The sequence below is a fragment of the Falco naumanni genome, chromosome 3 (assembly GCF_017639655.2).
Source record: "Falco naumanni isolate bFalNau1 chromosome 3, bFalNau1.pat, whole genome shotgun sequence".
NCBI lineage: Eukaryota > Metazoa > Chordata > Aves > Falconiformes > Falconidae > Falco > Falco naumanni.
Genome location: NC_054056.1, coordinates 84,445,869 through 84,471,666, shown reverse-complemented (window position 1 = coordinate 84,471,666; position 25,798 = coordinate 84,445,869). Strand labels below are relative to the sequence as shown.

The 25,798-nt window shown below is 39.6% G+C and overlaps 1 long non-coding RNA gene across 1 annotated transcript; it reads right to left on the bottom strand.

Annotated features, from left to right (window-relative positions):
* Positions 1–2,853: 2,853 nt before the first annotated feature.
* Positions 2,854–15,647, bottom strand: LOC121085019. The gene is made up of 4 exons (XR_005826927.1): positions 15,477–15,647; positions 14,373–14,496; positions 12,151–12,354; positions 2,854–2,995 (listed from the first exon to the last, which is right to left on the bottom strand). It is a non-coding gene; the product is annotated as an uncharacterized LOC121085019 (long non-coding RNA).
* Between the last annotated feature and the right edge of the window lie 10,151 nt (positions 15,648–25,798).

Below are 25,798 nucleotides of genomic sequence, written 5' to 3'. Positions count from 1 at the left end.
GCCGTATGTTTAACATTGCTCAGCTTCCTGTTAGTATTTACCCTGCAGTAATCTTCAGCAATAGAACAATGAAAGGTTCTGTTTATCATTTGGTGCTCATTTATTATTAATCTAAGATTTGACAGACTCCAAGACTCTATTGTTTTTTATTACGGCACATAAGTGAGCTAGAGGAACTGACAGATTTTTCAAGTTTGATGGAACTAGTCATATGTGTTTTTCTAGAGTATTGTTTTTCTGAATACACTATCTGCTAAAGGAGACCTTTTTGTGATCTTTTCTACTACTTTTGATTTAAAAATGTATCATTGGAAAACTCTATTCCAAATTTAAAAAATAAAGGGAAATAAAATAAAAAGCACACCATAAACCATCTGTGTTCTACTGGCATAAACTGATTATTTTTTTTTAAATGTCCTGTAATACGCCAGAGAGCAGTCAATATGTTTTTCATGCTTTCTAACTCTGAGGCCAGTAAATCACATAAAGGTGTGGCAGTTTTGCTACATTTGTAAATTCCCATATTTTTCTTGCATCAGAATTCGTATTAAGGAGACTATATTTCTAATGGTTATCCCCAATGTTCTTTTCACAAGTATGCTGAGCTTCTAAATCTGAGTCCAGCTACCACTGCTACTCTCAAGGAAATTAAAACAAATGAAAATGCCTACATAACAAATGATTACATTTAGCTGCTTTGGGAGTGGGTACTCCGGATGTGGAGTTTTAGCAGATACAATTACTTTACCTGCACCATGCCCTCCCTCAGTATATTATCTCTGGCACAAGATTTTCTGTTATTTCAGACTGCTGTTATCCTCCTGCTGTTTCATTCGGAATGTGTCTTAGTGAGATGTGTCGTCTTCATGCAGATAATAACCACTTACCATCCATCTCTGAATACGCTTGGAATCTTTCAGTCCTTAATCAAAGCTGTCACCTGCTCCCATTGCCTTACTCAAACTTATTTGTCTTTAGGTTTATTTGACCTTTTGAGGTAGCAATGTCAGGTCTGAAATGCTTTTCATCTATTTAGTGCCTAATATTGAGCAATATACATAGAAAGAAATTTTGTAATTTGACAGATGGCAAGGCAAGTCAGAGTAGTAAATTCAGATCAATTTGTGGTTTACATTCTTGGAAATGGTTTTAGTCTTTAAATTGACTTTAAATTAAAGTGGGCTTTAAATTGATGCAAAGCACTTACTGAAACAAAGGTAAAGATTTATCAGACATCTGTTCATGGTTAAATATAACAGCATTCAGGAAGGTGTGTACCCACATGACATTTTGCTCATCGTTTTTTCTTTGAAACAGTTGTAGAATTGCTAGTTGAGGTTTATATGAATATTGCAAAAATCAAAAGATACCCGAGAAATTGAGGAGACAGATAGTAAAACCAGATAGTAAAAAGTAAAATTTTGAGGCTTTTTTAAGTCTCAGACTTTCCACCAAAGTCTGACAATTATTCCTATGCCAATAATTCAGATCTGTTCCCTGTGTATACCAGCTAAACTAAAACCTGCCAAGCAGAAATATATCCTTTGCATGGTCAGACAAATAAGTTCTGTAGGTGCAGAGTACACGGGATGGTTTGTGTCCATCCTGCTGTGAGCGATCTCTCTCTTCACTCTCTGTGTAACCCCAGCAGAGGAAGCCTGCAAACCCACCAGTTTTTATTCTTCCCCAGGGACCAGCATGCTGTGAAAGTTGCACTGCTCAAATGATAAGGTACAGCCCAATGCAAGTAGGGGGGATCAGAAGGGTAGTCAAAGTATTCTTCGAGCAATTGCCAGAAAAGACCCAGGAAAACAGGTTTTAAAAGTTTTCGTAAGCTTTCTCATATAGTTGCAGGCAGATGGGCAGGCAGGCATGAACACATAGGTATGTGCCCCCCATAGCCTCACTCATAGCTGTGCAGTCACGTGCATGCACACACACTTTTGCTCTCAGTCTAAGTCCAACCTGGAATATGAAATAGATTATGACCTTGTGCTGTGGGAAGAGCATCTGTATGTGGTTGCTGCCAACAGTGGCAGGAGGGAGGGGGAGAATGACCCTGGAATTTGAAACACAGAACAGTGCATCCTAATGGTCTCATAATCCTAACAAAGTTAGCCTGCCTCCGTAATAGAATCTGATTATGGGGGAGCCCAAGATTGTCCCGTGCATGATCACAGTCTTCTTAGCCTAAAAATAATGCAGTGAAGAAAACAGAACATTAAAGGCCCGATTCTTTTCCTAGAACATTTTTGAGTAGTGAACACCTATCAAGAGCATATTACACTACAGTGGTAAGGAATTGGCTTTCATGTTCATTGTTAGCATTTTGAAGGTTACATTTGGTCCCTGGGTTAGAAGCAATTAAGCAAGTGTTGTGGCTGGAGTATGATTCTTTGTTATTCTTTTAGATTCCTCCGGGAATGTCATCTGAGTCCCAGCCACCAATGGAGGAGGCAATGGGGCTACTGCAGGACTAACCACGCTTTCCATCTTCTTTTGATTGTCCTGGATTTTGAATTCACCCTGGGACTGAAGTCACCCTGTCTGTACTGCCACTATATGACACTGTTTTATGGGCACCAACAGACAAATTATGATGCAAGATTTGATAACTTTTCCTGTCTTTATAGTCATGGTTGTCAGGAGAAATTCATGACCACTGTGAAGGTACATTTAATAGGATCCATATGAGAACACTGATAGGTAGGTAGATGTCACTTGTAGATGGTAAATTATGAATGATTTATCTAAACTATGTATGCTATAACACTATTAGCTCATATCATACTGACAGATTCACATCATGTCTGAGAAGTCAGTCACTTTATTTTTTTGAAATAACAGTGTTAGTAGTAAACAGACAAACCATTAACGAGTCTTCCATGTGACTGTCCATCCCCCACATCTTCTAGCATCTTCATTGACTTGTACTGTAGAAAGTGATGATTTCACAGCCCGTAGAATATAACTCTCTTTTTTCTTTCTTTTTCTCCTGGAACAGCAAGAATGCAGTTTGATGTGTGCTCTGCAGAGTATTGGGTTACATCTGTGACGTGAATCAGTTTTGCCTCACTTGACCACAGACTAGTTGACTTGCTATTACTTGTCTGCATTGAGACTTTGCAATTATTAAATCACTAAACTTATAAAATATAGGTTGTTTATTTCAAATCAAACATAACATGAGACTGCATGGCATCTGTAATACAGAAACAATTCACTAAAAGTGTATGTGTGCTCCTCATGTTTACAGAGTTTATAAATCCACCATCTGATGCTTCCAGGAAATGCTGCTGCATGCAATGTGGAGGAGATCAATACCTTGTTGGTAGGAGATTGCCTTTTTGTTAAGTCTGGGAGATCGGTGTGTTCAGAATACAGGGGGAAGGGCTCACAGTTGATGGTTTATGTCTGAATCGGCTCATTTTTTTTCTGGTAGAGTCAGATATTCCTGTTCTAAGTTTTGTTTCGTAGGTGCCTTTAACCACAACATCCTAAACTAAAAGTAATCGTAGTCTGATTTCCCACCTCCATAGATTTCCTCTCTGTCTGTCAAGAAAGCAGAGAACCCCATTCTAGTAGATTTGCACTAAATCTGCAAGTGCCTTATAAGGAATCAAATATAAGTTTCCTGAAAAAAATGGCGATACTAGACATCTTTGATACATTTTAATATAAGAAAATATGAAATCTGACAGTCTGTGTGTGCAGTGAAGACAACCAGCAGTAAGGGTTAGAGACAGTAGAACTAGCATTACTAATGCATTACTGGATTTAGCCAGGAGATTTAGGTTACAGGGGTCTGCCCTTGTCTGATATGCGATACAGAGCAAGGTGTTATCCTCTTTCTGTGCTTCTGATCACCAGTCTTTAAAACAAGCATAAAACTGCTGACTTACTTGGGGGGGAGAGAGAGGTAGAGAGAGTGGGGAGAGGGAAGGAGGAATTCTTACTCCTCAGGGGAGTAAAAATCACTCTGATTCATGTAAAGGTATTATAGACCTGTAAAGGCAGGACAGAAAGGGGGATTGTTTGAGAGAAGTGATGATGTCATTTATGTCAAGATGAGAGCCAACTTATGAGCCAAAAATTGTAGAGTAGGGATGCAAGGTGATATGCTCTGAAAAGGCAATGCTGCAGAATTAAGTTGACCAGAATCAGGTTTTTCTCTTCCTAGGCTACTTTTTTTGCCTGACAAGTGGCCACAGCAGATAGTTTATTAAAAGGGACATCAAGAAGGGACTTGGTTAGAATGTTTAAATGTTTTCTTGGTTCAAAAATATCCAAGAAGAAGAAGAACCAGCGGCTGGAAGTCAAAATCTCAGAAATTAAAATGAAAAATAGCATGCACATTCAAATTGAACGTGGATGGCTTTTGGGAAGATAGGCTTTTGCTAGACTCAAATTATTGCACTCGGAATGGGTGTAATTGAATGAAATCTTTGGCCTCTGGTAGAAAGATGCTCTAATGGTTTCTTTGGCTTTAACATGGGAAGCTATAGCAACAAATGACTGCAGTAATAAGATTCTCTCCCTTCATTAAATGTAGTAGTTACTATTGAAGAATCTACTATTGTTGTCTTCCCCTGAAAGTCTGTGACACAGAAATTTAGCTCCAGAACCAAGGCAGGTTGCCAGGTTGAGCTGAATGAATGTCCTCTTCCTTGCTGCAAGTGAAGGTGGCTGTAATCAGCCAACAGAAAAATGGCTTTCAGTGTGGTAGTAAAGGGCAGAGTTGAGGTTTTCTGTTCACCTTCCTTAAAATGTCATACTTTTCACAGAATCACAGAATGGTTGGCGTTGGAAGGTACCTCTGGAGATCATCTAGTCCAACCCCCCGCTAAAGCAGGGTCCTCTAGAGCAGGTTGCACAGAGTCATGTCCATGTGGGTTTTGAATGTCCCCAGAGAAGGAGACGCCACAGCCTCTCTGGGCAGCCTGTGCCAGTACTCTGTCACCCTCCAAGTAAAGAAGTTCTTCCTCAGGTTCAGGTGGAACTTCCTGAGATGCCGTTTGTGCCTGTTGCTCCTTGTCCTGTCACTGGGCACCACTGAAAAGAGCCCTGCCCCATCCTCTTGGCACCCACCCTTAAGATACCTGTAGACATTGATGATATCCCCTCCCAGCCTTCTCTTCTCCAGGCTAAACAGGCCCAGCTCTCTCAGCCTTGCCTCAGAAGGGAGATGCTCCAGTCCCCTCATCATCTTCATAACCCTCCACTGGACCCTCTTCAGTAATTCCCAGTCTCTCTTGAACTGGGGAGCCCAGAACTGGATGCAGTGCTCCAGATGTGTTTTAAAATATATTGATATGGTCTGATTCCTCAGCATTAAAAAAAAACAACAACCAACCACCAAAAATGAGAATCTGCTTTCTCTTCTGGGTGTGTTCTGGGTTTTTTTGTTTGGTTGGTTGGTTTAGTTGTGGTAGATTTTTGGTTGTTTTTTAGGTTTTATTTTTGATATACATATCAATTAATAAAATATGAATTTTATTAAATTCAAAATAATTCTTTAGTTTCAGGTTTATAGTTAGTGTGCATATAGCACAAATTATAGACAACATGCAGTGGATAAAAGCACTATCTGAAAGACTTTCAGTGTAAAAAGATGATGTACATATTAGTCATTTTATGTTTTCTGAGTTCTGGTTAGTGAGATGCATTGCACTATCTACAATAACATTTCCTGCAAACGTATAGTAAAAATTCATGTATTTAGATTTGTGTATGTACAATTGCATGAATTTGTAGGTGAAAGGCATCCTAGTACAAAGCCAAATGAATAAAAAATTTGTGCCAAGATCCCTAGATTCTGCATCACTGCTGGGAATGTGGCATTTTGCAGGAGCTTCAGATATGTTTAAATGAAGGTTGAGATCTGAATCTGGACAGATAAACTTCTGTTACTATTGCTTTATTATGTCGTGGTGTTCCCACTCTTTCTGATGATCATTTCCTGCTTTCAGAGTTTCAGAGTTAGCAGCCCTTCAAGATAAACGATGTTGCTGAGAACTGTGTCCTGTTGTAGTCTGCTTGCTAGTGCAGGAAGACATGACTGTTGCAGTTGGTATTCAGCTCACATTCACAAGCTTTTCCTTGCACTGCAAAGGCTTTGCTAGAGCTGCTTTTGTGCATGATGACAGCCAAGTACCTGGAACATATTTTGCAGCAAGGGACAAACTGCAGAGTCACCAAATCATGTAATGTACAGGACCTTGCCTGTAGCAACAGATCTACCTCTGTGAGTTCACATGGATACTTAAGTATCCATGTGGATGTAATGAATGCAAATAAATTAACTGTGCATAATTACGTGCTTACTAACGCAGAGGGAAGTAGGTTAAAATTTCATTTGTCATGCTGAACCATAAGTATTTGTAAGCCAAAGGAGTAAGGCTGGGGTTTTTCTTGTTTCTCCTTGCAAGTGGGTTATTTTTTTTTCTTTTTTCCCCTAACTCATATCATCATTCACCTTATAATGAGTCAGATCTTTGTGCATGGGCAGGTACATTTTAAGAATATTTTTACTCATTATATTGGGTCTGGCTGAGATACAGTTAATTTTCCCCGTAGCAGCCCTCATAGTGCTGTGCTTTGTATTGGTAGCTAGAAACTGTTGCTGACACACCAGTGTTTTGGCTACTGCTGAGCAGCGCTGGCACAGCATCAGTGCTGTATCTCCCACATTCCCCCCCATCACCACTAGGCTGGGGGCTGGGCAAGATCTTGGGAGGGGACATAGCCAGGACAGCTGACCCAGACTGACCAAAGGGACCTTCCATATGATACAATGTCTGCTCAGCAATAAAAGCTAAGAGCAAGGAGAGGAGAGGGGGCATTTGTTATTATGATGTTTGTCTTGTGGAGCAACTGCTATGTGTACTGGAACCCTGCTTCCTGGGAAGTGGCTGGATATTGTCTGCTGATGGGAAGTAGAGAACAAATCTTTTGTTTTCCTTTGCTTCTGTGCATGGCCTTTGCTTTTGTTTTTTTAAACTGCCTTTATCTTGACCCAATAGTTTTTTTCCATCTTATTTTCTCCTTCCCCATCCTGCTCAGGAGCGGCTTGGTGGGCATCTGGTGTCCAGACAAGACCAGCCCACCACACTCATTGACAATTTACATCATGACTAATGGATGACAAATAAACTCAATGTCACCAATTACAGGGTCATCTGCAGCTGGCTAGGGATTTTATTTCCATCACTATATATACTGTCACTACAGAAACACAGATAATGAAATGCACAGGAAAATGATGATTCAGTATTCTGTTATAAGCAGTACTTTCCCGCAGTTGAATGCAAAGGCTGTGAATCCCTGTGCCTAAGAGCGCAATTGGAATCGTTAATTATGAGCATGGGGCAGAAGGCTTCATCTTCATCTGAAATTTGCCTTGAGGTAACAGAGTGGTATCAAACGCTTGTCCCTGGCTTCTGGGCATCTTTAATTACCTGCCTCCAAGTTTCTAAGCACTGGGTCTCCCTCTCTGTTGTTACCATGACAACATCCCTGCTGTCAGCATGCTGAACCTTTCTGTCTACGGCTCCGGTCACTCGGAAACCCTTCCAAGTAGTTTAAGCAGTATGGAAATAATACAGATGTATAGAAAAGTGAATGCATAAAGAACATGCATTTTCTTCCTTCCCTTATGGCTCCTGGGAAGCAAGTGGCCATGGGGAGTCCTGCAATGTATACAAAAATCTGAAACGCTGGCTTGGTTGTCTTCCTGGATGACAAAACCTTCTCTCCATGACTTGTTAAATCTGTCAGGTTTCTAGCGAAGTGTTGCATGGGGAAAGAGTGAAAAAAAAAGCAGTGGAAGGTGGGGGAGGGAGTAAGGAGGAGACAAGGGAAGTGCCTGTTTGTCTGCTGCCAGCTGAGACCTGCCTGAAGCACCTGGGGCTTTCAAGTCCCTGCTGCTGCGGCTCCTGTGTGTGCCTGGGGCTGAGCGGGTGAGGATGTAGTGAGAGTGCCCAGGGTGCAGTCCCAACGGGGTGTTCAGGACCCCTGGTGCAATCTGCTGGCCCTAAATTGGTCCCCTATGGTTTCTCCAGATCGGACTGCAAGCCTAGATTTGGGTCTCTCTCTCACTCCTAGGACTGTGCTTTTAAGAGTTGTGGGTCATAATGCACCAACACCATAGCAAATAATATGAAAGATCACTCTCTTTGCTGCCTGTTGTTGCACCTGAATGCACTGGCCCTTTGTTGTTGTGCCATCTCACTACCTGAACTGGCCACAAGACAAATTTTATTTCTCAGTTCTTGATGGATGAATTAAATTCCTTGGATCCAGCTTCCTGTGTGTATAATAGCAGTTACACTGCAAAATTTGCGCTGTGATTTTCACAGATCCCCTAGAAACAGATGCAGCAGGAGTAAAGCTCGTCTGTGCTGCTGCTGTTACAACCCCCCCAAAATAGGAGCTGTCCTCAAGTCTCATCCTGTACCCTGTCACCCAAACTCTTGCTGTCTGCCATTTTTTTGCCAATGCAGGAATGACATATGTCTATGTATTAGTAATGGACTTGGCACATTTTTGGGTAGAGTATGCTAGAAAGTAAACGAGCAGAGTTATGGATATTCAGATGAATCATTAAAGGCATGCTAAACCTTACAGAAGATGATTTGAGGAAGAGGGGGAGCCTAAAGAGACTATTGACCCATTGGCAATCATGCTTACTACTTTCCACAGTAAGGATTCTCTGTCTTCCAGCTAGAGCTGAAGGCCATCTGGGTTGAGGGAAAGTCTGCAGGCTAATGCAAAGAAAGATTTAGGGAAGTGGAAATAGATGTGTAGAACCTAGTATTTACTGTCTTTTTTTTAGTTTTGGTGTTTTCTTGAGGTGCAGGAAAAAATACTTTGTTTTGAAGAAGCTGTTTTGGAGTAGTTTTGTTGTCTCAGTTGTTAAATTCTTTAGCCTTTCAAGCTTAATTTCTTTGATTAAAATAGAAGGAATATTTGAGGCAGAACCACAAAGATTTGGTTTTGAAGGGGTAATGCTGCATGGTTTTGCCAGGCTGAAAGCAGGGAGACAAGAAGTCTTTCACCTGACAGCTGTGGGGCAAGGGCAAAAAAATCCCCTCTCATATAGTTGGATCTATAGCATTGAGTCTATGTAAAGCAGCAAAGAATTGAACCCTAAAAAAGAAATTATTTCAGTAAGGATCATCTCGTACACAGTGGATACATGATGAAAATTTTGAAGTTTCCATCTGATTATGGCTCCTGTAGGTTTCACCTTAGTGATTCCAGGTCTGTTGTTTGCAAAAGTTGTCCTTCTGTTAACCTCTCTACCTCTTGGCAGCAAATTAGACAGACACATACACACAAAAAAGCAAACATACACCTATTTTAGGGAAATCAAAGAAAAGTGCTCAGAGAAGTCTGCCACTTACTATTTATTTTTATAGTTATGTATAACATTATAAGCAATCAAACCCACATAATTAATAATTTCTGCATACTCATGCTTTTTTAGTACATAATAGTAGAACTTTAATCCTTGTCTGTGTTACTACATCCAGTCATGCATCTACTATTTATTTAAATCAGCATTTTAGGAAACACTGTGTGAAGAAAAACAAAGAGCATCTGAGGAAGGGGCTGTTCTTGAGCCCCTTGTTGGGTCAGAGTCATTTACAGGATCACTAGAGGGAAAGGCCAACGTTCCTCCTACAAATGGATGGGGACCTGTGGTCGCTGTGAAGGACTGATGCCCTGGCTCTGTACACTGCTGGACTTCATGGGTCCTTAAAAAACTTGGATCCTGGCCTAAGTTTTGCAAAATTCTCTTGCATGAGCTGAAGCAATACCCTGCTTTGAACCCTGAATCTAAGTATTTTAAAAATAAATAAAAGCTGTAGCTACTCTTCTAAACCTATATTTAGGCACCTGAACAAGTGACCTGATTTCTGAAGCACTGAAGTAAAACTCTGAATTAAGGTTTTTGCTGACATCTGTGGGAGTTGTTATGTGTAAAAACTTCAGAAAATCAGGTCATTCATTTTGCAGTTCTGAATTTCGAGTAGGAATCTAATTCTGTGCTCTTAATTTTTGAAATCTGAGTGTGCCTGTAGTCTATGCTCAGATCTGACTTGGTTTGGAGTTGGATCCAAGTTTAAAAAATAACTTGTGGAAAGCTGAAAAAAACCCAAACCCTCAGCAGCACTACGTTTGCTAACTTTGTAAGGGAAAGAGACCATAGAAGTGTAATTTAAGTGTTGTTGATGATAGGAGTTTAGGTTACATGTTGGCTAAGGGAAAGAAATGCAGGAACTTCATTGCCAGCACCTTTCTTTGCCTAGCCAAGTTATACGTTTTAGGATTTTACATCTCCTTTCTTTTTGCTGCTTTCTCCTGTGTTTCCAATCTCCATGCTGCTTTACAGAGGGCAAAAGCAGAGAGCAGATCTTGTATGCCAGTGAAGCCCTGTGAGATGTTAGTTTGCTTCAGGCAACATTGAAACCACCTCAGTATCAGTACCCTGGCTGTGCTGTGTCATTGCTTCACTAGGGACAAACCCCACTCTGATGGCTTGCTGCCCCATCAGTCTATGGCCATCCTGCCATAGCTCAGGATTGTGGCTTCAGTCATAAATCTGCCTTGAGCCTCCTGCCTGCCGGTCCTACCTACTGCCCTGCTTTGCCTCGGACTGCCTGCTGGATCGGCACTCAGATCTTCACTGCACCCTCAGGCACTAAACGTGAGGGCAGGGGGTCCATGTGGCAAGTACCTTCTCTGATGTGTATGACCAGTAGGTATTTGTTCAGAGGGGATGACGTATAGGCATGTAAAGAAGGAAAACAGAGAGTGAGGTTACTACTAAAAATGTGATGCTTTTCCTTGTTTTTAATTTAGTACTTTCACACCACCTTTGTTTAGGTGAGAAGGCTGTGAAGAGCTGTTTGGAACAGAAAGAGTTACTGCAGCTTAGCAAGTCAGCTCTCTATGTGCAGCTGTCAAGGCAAATGTGATGGAGTTTTAAAAGCAATGAATTTCACTTAACAAGTTCTATGCTCAAGTTTCAATTGCAAACGTTCATCCCATGAACTAATACAACAATTTAGTCCATTTGTCTCCTTAGAAATCAAATATGAATACATTCTCTACTTGCTCATCTGTTGCTGACACCTGACAGGTCAAGCCAGGAAACTTCCCTAACTATTGATGGTGATTTGCAAGAGCTTGTACTAACAAATGGAAAGCAGGAATTCAGATATTGTAACAACTCATATCCTCTGTGGATTAATGTGGCCAGGGGACATAACAGACATCCACTGAGGGCTGTGTGTGCATTCAGGCATAGGTTACTGTCTTTTCTATCTTCATCAGTTAATATGAACTTGACAATATCAATCAAACTTATTAACTTTCTCACCTCTTTTATGATCTTATTTATTTGGGTTGTAAGTGCTTTGGCCCATGAAAAGTGTTTCATCTTCAATTAATGCAGTTTGCCCTGGCCTCAGCTGCATCTTTAGATAACGCTTCCATATGACATTATAAAGTGATGATTACCAGTGACTGATGGGATGATTCCTATTCCATCTGAGTAGCTATATAAAACTTTATGTGCTGCCATACAGAAAATGGGTAAGGCTTGGTCATGTTCTGAGTGCACATGGACTTCAGCTGGCCCTGCTTTAGACATTTACAGGAATTTAATCCGAGCACAAGGAAGTTTATCCTAGAAACCCCAGTTAATCCTTCTGCTTGGAGCCCATTGAGACCTCTCCAGTTATTACAAGGGTGCATGGCAGCCTGTCAGTGACTTCAGTGGGAGCTAGTCACTGCCCTTCAGCTTCAAAGAAATACCTGGAACAGCTGAAATGCAGGAATGCCATGTAAAATATCTGCTTTGAGACCTTCCTCAGTTATTAACCAAGTATCTTCATTGCTGCGAGTGCTCCTTAATCATTTGAGTGTGTTGCCACCTCTAGTGAACATAATAGTGATATTAGCTTTTTATGTCATCCTTATTTTCTCCACAGCAGACTGCTAGCTGTATGAAAATACTTCACTTTTAGTGATGGTGCGCTGGTTAAATACCGGTATGTATTGAATAGTGAAATCAAAATAATCAAAGCTGACAGTATTAACATCTCCAATACTTTAACTATGTCCTTGTTAAAGTTGACAAACCTGGGCAGGACGTACTGCAACATGCAGTCTGATCACATTTGCAGATGCTTGTGTTTTTCTTCTGACTCTCCCCTCATCCCATGGGAGGTGAGCAGCTGATGTGAACACTTGAAGCCCTGGATCCAAATGCATTTATTCATGAGAGGCTGTTCTTCTGGTTGGCCATCCTTTCCAAGATGGTGATTATATCATTTGCTTTGCATACTGAAACATAGTGCTCTTGTGAAAAGGTGCATATAATTTAAGTATTGCATAGAACAGATGCTCTAGCTAGCATCTTGCATGAGCTAGAATATACATGTGGTTGATATGCACAAAAATAATCTCTATAAACAGAAAAAAAAAAAAAAAAGGAAGAAAAGGTTTTGTCTTATCTAGTAAACTGTTATGTTCTCTAGAGTATGATACCTGAGGGTAAGTACCATAGCAGGTTTATATCCATGACTAAAGTTTCAGGAAATTGTCAGGAAATTCTATTTTGACAATTTTATCTCTGCCTTTTCTTAGATATATTTCTTCCACTAATTAATAGATAACCTTTTGTCATTTGTGTCTGTTTGCAGCGAGCAATTGTAGCTAAGTAAGTCCTTCTTTGAAGAGGAGGATGGATTTTCCATCTATTTTTGTTAGATTAAGAACAGCCCCAAAGCCCCTCTTCTGGCAACAAAGAACCTAGGCTTTCATGAATTGTAACCATTAAGTCCCTCTTATTTTTAAGTACACCTCTTCCTTCCACCCACTTTTTTACTATCAAATGCAATGAAGAAAATAGTTCTGGAAAAAGGTCAGTCCTGTCACTATTACATATTTATCAATTATTTGAAATTAAAGGTTTCTTTGTAATTGGCTCAAGATTAGGAATGTAATTTCATTCCAGTGTGGACTGATTACAGCATTTTTTCCAAATCATTTCCCCTTGTAAATGACGTTCAGTTTTAAGGCTGATGGGCAAGGGTGTTAAAAAATGTTGTGTCAAAGTTGCGTTTTAATGGATTAGCTTGCTTTTAACAAATAAAATATTTTTGTGGGGAAGTTCTTAGTCTTCCCCCAAAATTTTAGCACCTATAACTTGAAAACAACAGCAAAACCCATTAATATATCCAATACTAGAAGTGTAATTCCTCTTTCTCCTAGGCAATGTTAAACTGGCTGTTTGACAGCCCCATTATTCTCCATAGCTTGGGTTCCCAAATCAACTTGTCCCTTACTGCATTTCAGTGGTCTTTTTTTTTCTCAGTAATACAATGAAGAATTTCAGTAAGAGGAAAAATATTTTTGCATCTAAGAAATGTTATCCAGTTGTGGAGTCAGTCTTAAAAAGAATTATAGGAAAGGTCAGTTCCAAAATTTTTATAATCAAGACATTCTGTGGCAACTTCCCTGCATGATCTTTTGAGTTTTCAGTGAAGAACTGATGTGTTTAGTTTAAGAATATCATGTTCTGGTTTTGAAAATTTTGCAGAGTTGCTAAGTTCTGTGGGATGTGCATAGAAGAGCATGTTCTATCTGGCATGTAATTTCTACTTGGAGCCAATAGGTGAAAAAAAAGTGGAACTACTGTTTTACATCATAATTACCAGCAAGAAGAATACAAAACATAGTTCAAAGATCCCAGTGGAAGAACAGGAAATCAAAGTTGTTTCTGTTTTCAGTGCAGCAAAACTGGGTATGTCATATCTCATACCTAAAGCTGTCTTTCACCACTATGTATACATGCACAAATGTAGCGTCATTTAAGTATATATGTATGTGTGTGCAAACACTTATGTATGTGTACAATTGATGAGCCTGAGTATTCAATAGTTTCACAGGGAAAAAATTACTTCTGGGTTAATGGAAGTGATTCACTTAAACCTTGAGCTTAAAGTCATTGACTCCTCAACTTTTTCATTCTTATATTTTATTATGCTTACAGGTTAGGTACTGGATCAAGAAAAGATAGAGTATTTTTCTGCAGTGAATCACTTTTTGCTATATTGTGGACTGTTCGTTGCTGGAATTTTAAGAAATTACAGTACACAATATAACAGTACCTCCTAAAATCCCCATTCTCCTGTCTGCTTTCTGCATAATTCACCACTCTTCATCCCAGAACTTTCATACATAATTCTTTGTAAATTTACACTACATGCTTGTGGCAACAAGCGATTTTTTACTATGCAGTTTGATCAGCAAAAAAAGAGAAGGTTGAAATTCAGCAGCTGCAATGCCCAAAGACCTACCTCTCCACCTGCTCAAGAATGGACATGCTTCTGTAGGTTTTCTTCAGATCCGTTCTGAAACTATTTTTCTTGCAACTTGAACTGGAATTTGGGGATGAATACACATTTTAATTTTTGTCCAAAGCTGTGAAGAAAACAAAATATTTGTTCATATGACTGAAAAAAAAATAATGAGGGAAGATTATATGTCTTTAGAAACTTGCCTACATGGAAAAGATAGTGTTTGAAACTAAGTAAAAGGCATATTTAGTTACTTCTAAACATGTATTTTTTTAATATCTGTGGTTAAGCTATTTCAACACTTCCTTGAAAACCAAGTTCAGATATGGATAAATTCCTGACAAAAATAGAAAACTTGGGCTAAACTAAAAATGAAACTGTATAATATACCTTAGCTCAGGATTTAAATTACCAAGAGGTTCACCCAAAGGCTGACTGTTGGTTTGCATATTGTTTTAACCTGAACAATGCAATCTCTAGGTCAGCTGTGCTCCCACAGAGAGGATGAGGGCTTAAAGATTTTTTAAAATAATTATTATTCACAAAAAGGCCTCATCAACTGCTTCAACCATTCACAGATTCATATTGAATTCAGATACTAGTGTGCACATAAGAAAGAAGAAGAAAAAAGCTTCTTAATTTTTTTTCTGTTTAGAAAAAGAGATATTTTTAAAAAGACTAAACAGACTTCAATATAGGTACAATGAAACATTTAATTTCTATTCCAGTAAAATATTCCAGTCTGTCCATCCTTAAACTCTTTTAGAAAATATTCTCCAGTAAATGGAAACTTTTCTTTCCTAGGAACACAGACACTTTTTTCCCCAGATTGTCATTGATACAAACCCAATTTTTTTCTGCAGTCTTAAACATCAACTGTAGTGCTAAAATGATGGAAATGAAATGTATTAATGTAGATGAATGTAAGGTTACTTATTAATGTAGACTAATGCATAGTTAATATTTCTGATAATTAAAAAACATATTTAAAACATTCCATTAGTAGAATCAAAATAAACCCAGGTTATTTATAGCAAAACATATTTGCCAAGAATTATAAGTGAACCTTATTCTGAGCAGTGAAGGTAGAAGGATGTTTCTAACCTTTTCTAACCTTTGCATCTTCTTATGCTGCTTCTGCTCCTGGGCCTGCCGGCTCAAAGGAGGATGCTGGCTGGAGCGTGGCTCGGTGCCCCGGGTGCAGCACTCCCGCCGTGCCGCCCCTTCTGCAGAGTGCTGTGGCAGGCAAGCGCGGCTGCTTCACAGCTGCTCTTAGTTGGGCTCCCTTCACTTTTAGTGGCTGCCTGATTTTTTTCTCACTCCAAGAGGGATCTCTCTGCAGGAGGGGCTATAGCATCTTTGTGGAAAAGGTTAACTTTTATGATAAGTCCTTTTTGATTTTTCTCAGGCATTGCAGCTGGGTGGACATTAAATCACAGTCTGTTGATGTGGCAAGTTCAGTCATTTGCAGGAATAAGGCCATTTGGCCACAGTCATCATTCATGCCTGACCAGTCACAAATTTCTCTGAAAACAAAAAAGATTATTTCCAATGACTTGAGTTAAAGACTTTCCACACCTGGTTTTAGACTTATTAATGATTTGTTATTTCTCAGTCATCTTTTCAGGATGAATGTTGCTCTTTGACGTTTGCTTTAATCTTCCAGTATAAACAATCACATTGAAATCTCATAAACCAAACCCCAGAACAGCTAGTATGACATTTGCTCTACTTAGATAAGGGCAACACGAATGCAGTTAGTTTTATTTATATTTGTGTAATTTAAAACTTCTAAGAGATAATTAAAGTGCTGTGTTTAATTTGTTTCAGTTGAAGTTACAAAACAAGGATATCCATCCAAAATTTAAATACCTTACTCCTCTTGTGGAACTTTGGGTTGTAGCTGTGTTTTGTGTTGCTTAATCAGACTGGGTCCAAAAAGTGGAAAAATACCTTCTTTGCAACAACTGGAAATGACTCCACCTGACTGGTTTTAGCATACTTCTCATTTTCATTCTGGGCTAGTTAACTCAGTAAGTGAGCACATAGTTCAAGTTATAGTTTCAAGAAAAATACTTGAAATATTTCTTAGAGCTCAGACTTAGAACTCTAAAATTTGTATCCTGGGTTGTGGGTAGAGGTACAGATTGCCAAATTGCCCAAGAACATTGAATTTGGACCATTAATTCTCACCAGTTTCCTCCACTGTCAATAGTGGATTTCCAACAAAGAATTCCACTTTTTTTGGATGTCTTGATATTTTCACTTAATTTTGCTGAGTTTCACTGGGATTTCTAAAATGTAAACCAAGGATTAATAGGGGAAGTGGACGCTTCATGGAATATTTGTAAGAATACAAATTTTGCTAGAGTGTAACCAGAACTTTTATGAAAAAGAGATATCACTGGGATGAAAGTGAAAATCAAGAATACAGGAGACATCAAGGTCAACAGAAAACTGAGGGAGATGATAAGAAGCAGGAAAACCAAAAAGAACCTTAAACATGCACCTGAAAATTGCAAAGGAGATAGTAGATTCTGTGCTGTGATACAATTCACCTCTATCCACAGCTGTTTTAGCAGTCAAGGTGGAGAAGTGTTCACTCTGTCCTATGTTTGCCTGCTGAGAATGCCTCAAACTGTTTGGTTTTTTGATAATATTTTTAGCACTTGGTTAATACAAAAATGTTTTCTTCTAATACTGAGGTCTTACCAGGACACCGTTTGCTCTTTCAGAGCTATGCATGTATAGTTAGAACTTCTTTAAATATAATGCATGTGTTTCTTCTTTCTTGGTTTTGATAGGTCAGGAGCAAGCATGGGTGAAACTAGGGAAAAGAGGCATGAACTTCAAAAGAAAGCAAAAGTATGAGTTCTGGAAATAAAACTTTTAATTTTTTTTAAACAGATATTTGACTACTATTAAAATATCAGTGAACTTGCACGGGTAAATAATGCTGAGGTTCTGCACACATGTATGCAATTAGTTAAAGGCTTATTTGCTTACCTGGAAAGATTTTGTACAGCTGGAAATGCTTCAGTGAGCTGAATAACTGCTGAGTGATGGGGGCTATTTCCAGAAATATGGTGTCCAGAGGTTATCACATAACAGAGCAGATGAAGTGAGCTTTCAGGAAGATGTGTAATAAAGTATACTTAAGGACATCTCTAGAAGGCTAAATAATCACCTTTTCATTTCACAAAAAAGCAGTTGAAAAAGAATACCTTCTTTTTCCATCTGATGGGGAGACACAGAGCCTTTTTTCACCATTTCTGTTTTACCCAAGGCAAATGCATTAATCCCTGTTGATCGCAGGACTCTGGCAGTAGTGTAGCAGCACTGCACTACAAGAAGAAGGAGCCTTGTCCACAGGAGGAAGAGGGCTTCTTTACAGGGCTGTGTGCCGTGTGTACCTTCAGCTATTTGAAAGTCAGATGCCTAGTCTAAGCAGATGCAAAAAGAGGCTAGGATGAATCACTATCTGGAGATAGCCACTTCTCTTCGTTGACCACAGGGACAGTCAAAATGACTGGCTAAGATGCAATGCCTTTCAAACGGCTAAAACTAAGGGAGCTGAATCCCAGTCAAACACTACTGTTTATGTACAAATGTACAAGGATGCTCTTTTGTCTCATGCAGCTGTGCCAAGCTTTTTCTTTTGTTTGTTTGTTTGTTTCATTGGCTATTGAGTGTTTTAGTTTGGTTTGTGGGTTTTTTTTTTAATATATATTTTTTTATTATTATTTGTGTGTGTTTGTGTGTGCCAAGCACATCTGAATGCAAAGAAATGGAAGGAAGTAATATTCTGTGAAGAATCCACTAGGAAATAATTCCGGGGAGATCTGTAATGCATACTTGGATATTAATGAAAGATATAGGAGAATGCTGTTCACCAGACCTCTTGGCTTACTGCTGATGTTTGGTCATGGCTGAAGGCTAAGGAAGAAAATCTGGGATTTCCTTTGAAACAGTTCTCCAGGTTGTTAGCAAGATGTAGAGAACAGAATAAATGGAGCAAATTACAGCAAAACGTGCCTCAGTGTGTGAATACAGGATGTGTTACAACAGGCCAATAATGAGTATATGCCCCATGGCAGGAATCAGACATGCCAAGGGATGTGATGGATTAGGTCTCTAACGATCTATTGAGAAGGTCAATGTCTGGAGAATATGACACCACCTATGTAATTCTAAGAGATGAAAAGGTGAAAGAACATGAAAGAAAATGCTTTTATGGGATGGAAAAATCCCTAAAAATTAATCAAAGTACTTATATTTGTTAGTATAATTTATTTTCCTATTTATCCATACCTGATTGCTATGTTAAAAGTGTAAGTAGTTCTTACTATGTGTATTATTGATTCTTTGATGAAATGCAGATACTAATGGAGTAATATGCCCCTTTATCTTGTGAATTCTTGGGAAATTATGAAATTAATCAAAATTTAAAATTAAGGTGATGATTGACTTCCTGATTATTATTTTATGAATCTCTAACCTAATCAAATAGAAATTTGAAATTTTAAATTTCTTTAACATTTTTCAGATATATTTATCATAGTCATCATCCTGGGTACACTCTCCATCACACACATGCCCCTGAATTTGAGCACAAATAATCAAACTTGCCAGGTGCTAGTGGGAGTGCCCCATGCATTGTAGTGGGGAGGATCAGCTGGGAGATCGTGGTCAATGGAGGGAGTGATCTGGGCAGGGATATTGCCTTTCCCTGCCCTTCATCATGCTGCTGCCAAATTAGTTCCACTGGGTTGTCACTTTGCTCCTTCCAACCCAATCATCACCCCAGTGCTGGCTTTTCTTTTTATATCACATCAAATGTGAAGCACTTGACTTCACCTTGAAGACCCTTCAAAGCTGCACCTTCCCTACAGATCATCTATAATTCACAGAAAGTGTCATCTCTCAGCCCTGATAGGTCACTGATGCCAGCTTCAACGTTCCCTTGTTAACATTTCAAACGAGCACATTCATGTCTTCTCTCATGCTGCCTCCAAGGAGCTTGCAGCACACGTTGGCGAAGCTGCCTCATTACCAGACACCGCTGAAGGCTGTCCCTGGCCAGGGTGCCTGTGACAGCCTCCAGACAATAAGGCTGCTGTTAGCTGTACTGCCCACCCTGTGTCTCATCACTCCCATCCCCTCCCTAGCTGGTTGTCTCTTCTCTGGTGTTGTCAGGGGGTTGTCCTTTTTCTCCCCGACCTTGTACAGAGACAAACAAAATGGGGTCCTTGACCATGTTGGTCCTAAGCACTCTTGGAATAGTAGCTTGTAAGAATAGAAATGTGACTAGTATTCTGGAGCTTAGTTATTTAAGACCTTATGCTAGAAACTCTTGACTCAGTACAAAATCTGTCAGGCACACACTTTGTTCAGTAAGATGTATTTCTGTCCCACTGACTTCAAATAGAGAGAGCGTGTGTTTATTTCTAAGCGTGTGGTTAAGTATCTGGCTGAATCAGGCTGTTAAACAAGCCACAGTTTGGGTGTGATCAGCCATGTCATCTTTGCGTTGGTGTATGCAGGTCCCTCATTGCTACCCTTGCTCTGTCAGCTGCGTGCAGGCGCTTCATGGGGAATGCCATGGGCACAGCAGCAATTAACCCTGCAAGGAGGAAAGGTGGAGAAGGCTTTGTTCTTAGGGCTCGTGCTTGGCAAGAGGGTTGGGTCTTCAATTCAGGATTAATTACAAATAACCTTTGTTTTTGCATAGCTGCATCCGTGCACCTGTGAATAGAATTACAAAGAAGTGGAAAGTGATATATGATCAAAGGGAGGCTGGGGGCCTGGAGAATGAAAATTATCGAGCACCTCTATAAATATGCTCAGGCAAGCCATCACGTTACAGAACTAGAACACATTTGTCTTCTGGCAGACCGGTGTGACCTCTGTGACTTACTTTATGTACCTGATGCTGGAACAGACTCTGGAGTAGGAGAAAATGTGTTCTGTTCTAGTGGGTCTAGGGCAAAGGGAAGCATTATTTGTTGCTTTGAATTTAGGGAATAAAATACTTTGGGATCATAATAACAGCGCTGGGTATATTCTACAGAGATGTAAATGGTCAGTAATGGCACTCTATTAATTTCTGTCTTATTTATGGAAGGCCCAACTGATTGTATTTTGGATTTTGTTGCTGTTCAGGGTGGCTATTAGGCAGTCATACGAGGTTCCTATTTTTAATGCTGTGAAGTATGAATACAGTAAGTAAAGCAGCAAAGGAAAATGTAAAGAAATCAAAATGATTGGGATGACATGCAGGCATTCTCCAAAAATGCTTAAATATGGGCTGGACTGAAATCTTGTGCATCTCCTGGCATAGCTTTAGGAAATCAGGATGTCATCTGAGCTTCTGTGATTAATTGGTCTGTATTTACTAGTGACTGCACGTCTATCAGGTTTGCTCTTTTGGCCAAGTGACACACAATTTCATGTCGAGTCCAGGCCCCTGCTCTGCCCTTCTCTGGGCAATATTAAGCCCCAGGGGAGCTGCTGGTCACATCCTGTGTGCTTACTGCCATAAAGCACAGTGCTGTGACAGAGCTGCAAAGATCCCATTTGTTCCAGGCATTTTTTTTAACCAATACATGACCTTTCTGCCCTGGTCAGAAAACCCTCAAGAATATAAAAGAAAATTATCTGTCTTTTATAAAGTAGTTCATAAAAGAAGAACGTTAATTTCTAAACATTTCTAGAGTAACTGCTTTAGAACACTATTTGTTTAATTAGACTTTTAAAATGAAGTTTAGAAGGAGTTATCGTGAGGAGCACAGGTTTGTTTGCGCCATATCATGAAACACTTTTTAAGATCATGCTGAAGAAATACTGTATTACTAACTGAAAGTAGGAAGTAAACAGGGTTTACTTTAAATAAAGGATAAACAAGATTATTACTGGTTTCCCAGTTATTTCATGAATATCTTCCTAGAGAAAAGGTACCTAAAGTTTTAAAGTGGTAAATGGTGGTAAAAATGTAAAAGAGTGAAAAACAGAAAAGATAGATTAAAGGTTAATGGGAGCCTCAGTTACTGACCGTGACAAATTTTCTAGTAAATAGGGAAACCAAAAGGCTTTAAATTGTCAGAGTCCAATTTTCATCCAATAGAAGGGCTGGTGGGTGTAAATCCCCACTCAGGAAACCAACACATTTTGTTGTGCTTTTCACGTATTTGTAAGTCGCCTGCAGTGATTCTCAGCAGAATCTTCTGTGTGGGAATGGCTGGAGAAGATTGCATTCAGAGGGCATTCTACACCTGGAGGGATGGCATTAGTAGACACAAGTGAAACTGTTAAAATACAAAGCCAATCCCCACAGGCCACCATGTGCCCAAGGAGGATCCATAAATTGTTGTCCATAGGGTCAAAAAATGTCCAGATCCTGAGAGCATCACCAGTCTCCATTGGCCCTGCCTGGCCTCTCTCCAGCCCTGCCCATGTGCCCAGGAGCCGCATTTCAGCACAGGCCTAGGCACCATGCCTTTGCCTGAGCTATACTTTAGGTTAACCCATGCCTTGTCATTGTTCCTTGGATGGATGTTGGACCTGTGTGGTAGGCTTGCCTCCACCCCTTTGTCTAACCATCTCCTGCAGCTCTTTGTGTGGGTCCCTGGATGTACCTCCATCCTGATTCATCACCTTGCCTTCTCTGGGACTGCTAACAAAACCTCTTTTTACCAGTATGGCCACAGCCCTGTCCAGATCCTGTGCGACTGTGCTAGGAAGAGCACAGTCCCACCAGTTGCAAACCAGCAGTGCTTTAATAGCATGTTTCTTCCGAGCCTGGCGAACCTTCTGTGTGAGTCATTCCCTTGACAGCAGCGATGCGCGTGCATGTGTGCTCCTGGAGAATAAACAAACTTTTCATGCTCTGACCCCAAAAGCTATGTTTTAATGAGCTATTGAAAAGCCGAAGCTTCCTGCTGCAATACATGGTATCCTGTATACATGTTATATATACATTGCAATAGGACAGCTCTTTGTAAATTTTAGGGGCATAATCCCAAATGCTGACTTAACATTAGGAGACTTTTCTTCCTAAGCTAAGTAGTCAAGAGAAAGAGGGAAGAAGACACAAGATGGCTAAAGTAAATTTCTGCTCTTTAATGCTCTCTGGAGGATCTTCCCTCTTGGCTGAGTTACTGGACCCCAGGATACAAAGTCCCTGAACTAGTTTTCCTTTACAAATGCCACCCTTGGCTGTATCGTTAACACACCATGTAAGACCTGGGGTTGAATGTTTCAGTCCCATGTTTTGAATTCCCGCACACCGATGGCAGGCTTTTCAGTTAGCTCCGCAAGCCAGAGTTTGTGTCTGTAAGCAGAATCACATAGAATCACAAAATGGCTGAGGTTGGAAGAGACCTCTGGAGGTCACCTTGTCCAACCCCCCTGGTCAAGCAGGGCCACCATGTCCAGGTGGCTTTTTAATATCTCTGAGGGAGACTCCACCTCCTCCCTGGGTAACCTGTGCCAAGGCTCAGTCACCCTCACAGTAAAAATGTGTTTCTTGATGTTCAGAGGGAACCTCCTGTGTTTCAGCGTGTGCCCAGTGCCCCTGGTCCTGTCACTGGGTGCCACTGAGAAAAGTCTGGCTCTGTCCTATTTGCCTCCTACCTTCAGATATCTATAGACATTAATAAAATCACCCATGAGCCTTCTCTCCAAGCTGAACGGTTTCAGCTCTCTCAGCTTTTCCCCATAGAAGAGATGAGGAAACCAGTTGCTTAATGGTCTTCATGGCCCTTTGCTGGACTCTTTCCAGTATGTTCATGTGTCTCATACTGAGAAACCCAGAAGCAGTGGTTATCCATAATCTTTATAACATAAAAAGTGTTCTTACGGAGATGTTGACTTCAGATGCAGCGTGAGGCAGGACAGGAAGGCTGATTCATTGGAAATGCTAATGGTTACAGCACAGTCAGAGTCTTTACCATCTTCGGCATATATGGGAGCAAATAAATTTGGTTTTCATACCACAGTATCTCTGGCTGAGTTAAGATGTTAAAGCAAATAATGATGGTCATGGTCAAAAGGACCTTGGAGTCATTTCAGAACTTTAGGATTATTTGAAAGTATTCACTATTTGAGTCTCAGAATGGACCTTTGCTAGAAAGTCATGACAGATTTCTGTCACACAAGCAGCTACCATGGAGAAAATTTCCTGTCACTGGTATCACTTTCATGTGTGCCAAACTTAACAGCCAAAATCCACTTCTAAGTATATTGGAGCACATAGGTAACCATACACTTTTGCACAGTAATAGACTTATGTCTACAGTGCAGCATTTAGGCAGACCACTTAGCGATGACATTTACCATAGCTAAAATTAGAGCTTAGTGTTGAATTTGTTTAAAAATCTCTTTTGGAAGAGGAGAAAAAAAATGAAGATCAATAAGAATATCCAGAAGAAAATGCACGGAATAGATAAGTATTCACAAATACATTTCACTCAGTAATCATCTGTGCATGTGGAAGATCCCAGAAAAACTGCAAGAAACCCACAGAAGTGAAAAAAACCCCATGAAAACCAATGTAGGAAATATGATTGGATTGTTGTCTGGGGATTTCAAATTCATCTTCTGTTATCATTACATATTGATGAAAACATGTGAATCTGTCCATAGAAAATGTCTAATGGCTCCTTCAGACTGCATGTGCAGTGCTGCTGGGAGTCACAGAAGAGTGACAGTTCCGCTGATCACAAGTCACACTCAGAGTCACAGAGTGCTGCAGCACTGAATATTTCTTGTTGACTGTTAATGTGTTTTGCTAAGAAGTCATGAAATAATATATTGAATCATGCTGTCCTGGTTTAAGACTTGATGATCTTAAAGGTCTAACTGATTCTATGAGTCTAGGTATCTTACATAAATAAATTTATTTTTTTCATTTTGCATAGTAATTACTTCTTGTGTTACTTTCCCTTGAGAGTCATCAAAATGATGTTTTAACAAAAATAACAGCCTTAGTTAGGTGGCTAACAAACCATCATTGCTCATGAGAAGTAGGTGGCATTTATCCATCTTTCATGTCTTGTTGTCAAGAGATAAAGCAGTATGAAAGGACATAAAAGAATTTCTGAAATAAAAACCCCAGGAAATCCAGTTGATGTCTTATATGAAGAACGGAAGCAAAACAAGTTACGAATTTGGCTTAATATGTCTCAACTGGTCATCTCAGTTAACAGTACATTGGAGAACAAATTATGTTGAATGTGTACAATAAATAGTGAGCACAAAAGACTACTTCAAATGCCAGATATTGTGAGCTTTCCATATATTTGTAGGAAGTAAAGTGATTTCATGGCAACTACATAATGTATACCTTACATTCCTTTTTTGATCAAAGAGAGTATTGAAATGTATATATTTTTACTGGTACGTACTAGCATAATGCAAAGTTTGGAAAAATCAAATGAAATGGCATTTCAAAACAAAATGAAAATATCTTTCAGTCAGAAAATATCAAAGTTATTCCAACATGGTCCACATTTTTTCCTGTATGGTTTTATTTCAAAATGAAACTCTAGTAAAATGTCTGTGACAGAAGGACACCCATCAACGGGATGTGAATAAGTTCATTACATTTCCATGTTATCGTGCAGAGGTCCATTCAGATGACTGAGGCTGTGTAATGTCTGGAAGAGTTGTGTTCGTGATTGTGCTGCAATCTCTACTCTTTAGGCCATTAATGTATATTAATTCATGTATACTCAAAGTGCTATCTTGGAGATTAATCTAGGTTAACTAAAAAGCAAAAGAACAAGCACAATAATAAGCTCATGTTCCTTGTCTTAATTAGTGGAAAAATATTTTATGTCAGATCCCATACAACGTGTTGATGCACTGCTCTGATCCAGTCTCTGTCTGCAAACAAGCAGAACAGAATGTGCAGTGCCTTAAGCACAAAATGGTAGATAGGTTCTAAGACAGCTTTACAAACAAACAAAAATGTTACTGAAAAACTGTTCTAATAAAAAAGATAGTTTTAACTCATGACTAAGCGTCAAGTAATATCAATGTAGAAATGGTCTACTTTTTTAGTAAAGCAACTAGATAGCAAAATTATGTTTTAGCTCTTCCTACTTTACATCTCAGATTTTGTTGCTGAAGCCAGAGCAATTTGAATGGACTGAACTATAATTTTAGTAGCAACTGCCTTTTAAAAGGAATTGATTCGTCCTTCCTCTTGCCATCAAGTTGACTTCCAGTGCAGCCACTCTGAAATGCCATAATTTATTGAAGCTGCCAACATGGTCCATTAAATTGGTCTGCACCAGTTTGCTAATGACACTGAGCCTTGTTGGCTGTTTTTGACCATTATCTCAGATAGTGTTTGATAATCTTCTCACAACGATCACAGTGTTGTCTCCTTTGTTCTTCTGGCAGCAGCTGTGTTTGTCCTCTCT